The sequence below is a fragment of the Triturus cristatus genome, chromosome 4_1, assembly GCF_964204655.1.
Source record: "Triturus cristatus chromosome 4_1, aTriCri1.1, whole genome shotgun sequence".
NCBI lineage: Eukaryota > Metazoa > Chordata > Amphibia > Caudata > Salamandridae > Triturus > Triturus cristatus.
In genome coordinates, this window is record NC_140585.1 from 134,503,204 (window position 1) to 134,508,203 (window position 5,000).

The 5,000-nt window shown below is 39.7% G+C and overlaps 5 non-coding genes across 5 annotated transcripts in view; all 5 read right to left on the bottom strand.

The window, feature by feature from the left end:
* Window position 1, bottom strand: part of TRNAR-UCG (transfer RNA arginine (anticodon UCG)) — a 73-nt gene extending 72 nt beyond the window's left edge. The window contains exon 1 of the tRNA in view: window position 1. This exon is cut by the window's left edge and continues 72 nt beyond it. This is a non-coding gene — a tRNA (tRNA-Arg).
* A 647-nt stretch (window positions 2–648) lies between these two features.
* Window positions 649–721, bottom strand: TRNAR-CCU (transfer RNA arginine (anticodon CCU)). The gene has a single exon. It is a non-coding gene; the product is annotated as a tRNA-Arg (tRNA).
* Window positions 722–1,516: 795 nt separating this feature from the next.
* Window positions 1,517–1,589, bottom strand: TRNAR-UCG (transfer RNA arginine (anticodon UCG)). The gene has a single exon. It is a non-coding gene; the product is annotated as a tRNA-Arg (tRNA).
* A 1,515-nt stretch (window positions 1,590–3,104) lies between these two features.
* On the bottom strand, window positions 3,105–3,177 carry TRNAR-UCG (transfer RNA arginine (anticodon UCG)). The gene has a single exon. It is a non-coding gene; the product is annotated as a tRNA-Arg (tRNA).
* Window positions 3,178–4,691: 1,514 nt separating this feature from the next.
* On the bottom strand, window positions 4,692–4,764 carry TRNAR-UCG (transfer RNA arginine (anticodon UCG)). Its single transcript has one exon. It is a non-coding gene; the product is annotated as a tRNA-Arg (tRNA).
* Between the last annotated feature and the right edge of the window lie 236 nt (window positions 4,765–5,000).

Sequence of the window (5,000 nt, forward strand, 5' to 3'; positions counted from 1 at the left end):
CATCCATTCACCTGAGATGATTTTTATCATGTAGGTGGTATGCATGGATGGAGAACATATTATTGAAAGGTATTCAGGTTTACATCCCATAGTGTTCTTTCAGCTCTTTTCGCTGGAAGCACTTTTTTGGAATCTATATATTGAGAATTTTATGAGTACGATATGCTTTTGTTTTCCTTTTTGCATACAAACCTCTTTCCTCATGAGTTTAAAGCTCATTTGTATGCTCTACATAGCTCTGGATGTTTCCAGACGTGGAGTGAATCTGTTTTGAAAGTAGTACAAATTGCTCCTTCCTGCATATGCTAATTTTTCACACTCACATAGGTTGTATAAGTTTTATGAATCCTGGCTTGACCCATTCAAGTAGCTGAAAGCCTGTCACCACCTCTAGAAACAAGATTCACACCAATCCAATTCAAATCATTTTTTCCAAAGGAATATGTTCTGGCCGGTCGAAAATGCATCTCACAAAAATAGGCATTTGAAAATCTACTTTGCAGTTTCAGAACACTAACATGACTGTGAAGTGTACACAAGTAAAACGGGACAGTTTCAAAGTACCTAATCCCTCATAAACTTCCGAGAGGATGCATGTAATAAATCTACCTAATTTTCTGGAAAAGAAAGAGGCAGGATTTTTGTTATCACCTCAGATGGGACTCGAACCCACTATCCCTGGCTTAGGAGGCCAGTGCCTTATCCATTAGGCCACTGAGGCACACATGCATAGCTCTTTTCTAGAGGCATTATTTAAATGTATTCTATGGTCAGACACCGGTGTGTGCACACAGGGCATTTCTCACTTCTCTCTATAAGTAAACTTCCCATTTTCATCCTCTTCCATCCCCGACTTTAACACTCTCTTCTATGCTATAATGGAGACTTTGCAATTTTAGCAAGTGGAGAGAAATTGGAGAACCACTTTCGACTCCACACTTCTTCTTCACTTACTTCTTTCCTCAATATACTGGGCTTAGAAAATGGTATCAAGCCATCCTTATCATCAGTAGGACATGGAAAGAGGCACTAAGTCTCCTAACCAAGTTCAACCACACTCTGCAACTTAACCATTGCACTACAAATTAGGCAACGGGGGCATCAGCAAAGGCAGCCAATGTGCCGATCCTTTATACATTTTGTGTAGTACTTTTCTTACTCGGAGGCAAAATCAGCACTTTAACTGCCCAAATCATACAGATTTTACACATGTACCACTCTATGCACACATAGGCACACACCTTGCAGTTCTTCTACACACACTTAAGCTAAAAACCCATTCTGTCACGTCAAAATTCTGCAAACCTATTACATATTCAGTGCGTCGGCATAGAAGCACTTTTTAATGCCACTAAAATGCACAAGTAGTTAGACTGAAGATGCAACCTGAATGAGTTTACAGTATGTACTCCACTTTATTAATGATTAGTAATGAGAAAGTGAGGACTACAAGAGTATTGGAAAATACTTTCTCCACTCTGAATGTAAAGCAGATTGTGTGACCATTGGCCAAAAACGACCACGAAGGGACTCGAACCCTCAATCTTCTGATCCGAAGTCAGACGCCTTATCCATTAGGCCACGCGGTCATCCGTTCACCTGAGATGAATTTTATCATGTAGGTGGTATGCATGGATGGAGAACATATTATTGAAAGGTATTCAGGTTTACATCCCATAGTGTTCTTTCAGCTCTTTTCGCTGGAAGCACTTTTTTGGAATCTATATATTGAGAATTTTATGAGTACGATATGCTTTTGTTTTCCTTTTTGCATACAAACCTCTTTCCTCATGAGTTTAAAGCTCATTTGTATGCTCTACATAGCTCTGGACGTTTCCAGACGTGGAGTGAAACTGTTTTGAAAGTAGTACAAATTGCTCCTTCCTGCATATGCTAATTTTTCACACTCACATAGGTTGTATAAGTTTTATGAATCCTGGCTTGACCTATTCAAGTAGCTGAAAGCCTGTCACCACCTCTAGAAACAAGATTCACACCAATCCAATTCAAATCATTTTTTCCAAAGGAATATGTTCTGGCCGGTCGAAAATGCATCTCACAAAAATAGGCATTTGAAAATCTACTTTGCAGTTTCAGAACACTAACATGACTGTGAAGTGTACACAAGTAAAACGGGACAGTTTCAAAGTACCTAATCCCTCATAAACTTCCGAGAGGAAGCATGTAATAAATCTACCTAATTTTCTGGAAAAGAAAGAGGCAAAATTTTTGTTATCACCTCAGATGGGACTCGAACCCACAATCCCTGGCTAAGGAGGCCAGTGCCTTATCCATTAGGCCACTGAGGCACACATGCATAGCACTTTTTTAGAGGCATTATTTAAATGTATTCTATGGTCAGACACCGGTGTGTGCACACAGGGCATTTCTCACTTCTCTCTATAAGTAAACTTCCCATTTTCATCCTCTTCCATCCCCGACTTTAACGCTCTCTTCTATGCTATAATGGAGACTTTGCAATTTTAGCAAGTGGAGAAAAATTGGAGAACCACTTTCGACTCCACACTTCTTCTTCACTTACTTCTTTTCTCAATATACTGGGCTTAGAAAATGGTTTCAAGCCATCCTTATCATCAGTAGGACACGGAAAGAGGCACTTAGTCTCCTAACCAAGTTCAACCACACTCTGCAACTTAACCATTGCACTACAAATTAGGCAACGGGGGCATCAGCAAAGGCAGCCAATGTGCCGATCCTTTATACATTTTGTGTAGTACTTTTCTTACTCGGAGGCAAAATCAGCACTTTAACTGCCCAAATCATACAGATTTTACACATGTACCCCTCTATGCACACATAGGCACACACCTTGCAGTTCTTCTACACACACTTAAGCTAAAAACCCATTCTGTCACGTCAAAATTCTGCAAACCTATTACATATTCAGTGCGTCGGCATAGAAGCACTTTTTAATGCCACTAAAATGCACAAGTAGTTAGACTGAAGATGCAACCTGAATGAGTTTACAGTATGTACTCCACTTTATTAATGATTAGTAATGAGAAAGTGAGGACTACAAGAGTATTGGAAAATACTTTCTCCACTCTGAATGTAAAGCAGATTGTGTGACCATTGGCCAAAAACGACCACGAAGGGACTCGAACCCTCAATCTTCTGATCCGAAGTCAGACGCCTTATCCATTAGGCCACACGGTCATCCGTTCACCTGAGATGAATTTTATCATGTAGGTGGTATGCATGGATGGAGAACATATTATTGAAAGGTATTCAGGTTTACATCCCATAGTGTTCTTTCAGCTCTTTTCGCTGGAAGCACTTTTTTGGAATCTATATATTGAGAATTTTATGAGTACGATATGCTTTTGTTTTCCTTTTTGCATACAAACCTCTTTCCTCATGAGTTTAAAGCTCATTTGTATGCTCTACATAGCTCTGGACGTTTCCAGACGTGGAGTGAAACTGTTTTGAAAGTAGTACAAATTGCTCCTTCCTGCATATGCTAATTTTTCACACTCACATAGGTTGTATAAGTTTTATGAATCCTGGCTTGACCTATTCAAGTAGCTGAAAGCCTGTCACCACCTCTAGAAACAAGATTCACACCAATCCAATTCAAATCATTTTTCCAAAGGAATATGTTCTGGCCGGTCGAAAATGCATCTCACAAAAATAGGCATTTGAAAATCTACTTTGCAGTTTCAGAACACTAACATGACTGTGAAGTGTACACAAGTAAAACGGGACAGTTTCAAAGTACCTAATCCCTCATAAACTTCCGAGAGGAAGCATGTAATAAATCTACCTAATTTTCTGGAAAAGAAAGAGGCAAAATTTTTGTTATCACCTCAGATGAGACTCGAACCCACAATCCCTGGCTAAGGAGGCCAGTGCCTTATCCATTAGGCCACTGAGGCACACATGCATAGCACTTTTCTAGAGGCATTATTTAAATGTATTCTATGGTCAGACACCGGTGTGTGCACACAGGGCATTTCTCACTTCTCTCTATAAGTAAACTTCCCATTTTCATCCTCTTCCATCCCCGACTTTAACGCTCTCTTCTATGCTATAATGGAGACTTTGCAATTTTAGCAAGTGGAGAAAAATTGGAGAACCACTTTCGACTCCACACTTCTTCTTCACTTACTTCTTTTCTCAATATACTGGGCTTAGAAAATGGTTTCAAGCCATCCTTATCATCAGTAGGACACGGAAAGAGGCACTTAGTCTCCTAACCAAGTTCAACCACACTCTGCAACTTAACCATTGCACTACAAATTAGGCAACGGGGGCATCAGCAAAGGCAGCCAATGTGCCGATCCTTTATACATTTTGTGTAGTACTTTTCTTACTCGGAGGCAAAATCAGCACTTTAACTGCCCAAATCATACAGATTTTACACATGTACCCCTCTATGCACACATAGGCACACACCTTGCAGTTCTTCTACACACACTTAAGCTAAAAACCCATTCTGTCACGTCAAAATTCTGCAAACCTATTACATATTCAGTGCGTCGGCATAGAAGCACTTTTTAATGCCACTAAAATGCACAAGTTGTTAGACTGAAGATGCAGCCTGAATGAGTTTACAGTTTGTACTCCACTGTATTAATGATTAGTAATGAGAAAGTGAGGACTACAAGAGTATTGGAAAATACTTTCTCCACTCTGAATGTAAAGCAGATTGTGTGACCATTGGCCAAAAACGACCACGAAGGGACTCGAACCCTCAATCTTCTGATCCGAAGTCAGACGCCTTATCCATTAGGCCACGCGGTCATCCATTCACCTGAGATGATTTTTATCATGTAGGTGGTATGCATAGATGGAGAACATATTATTGAAAGGTATTCAGGTTTACATCCCATAGTGTTCTTTCAGCTCTTTTCGCTGGAAGCACTTTTTTGGAATCTATATATTGAGAATTTTATGAGTACGATATGCTTTTGTTTTCCTTTTTGCATACAAACCTCTTTCCTCATGAGTTTAAAGCTCATTTGTATGCTCTACATAGC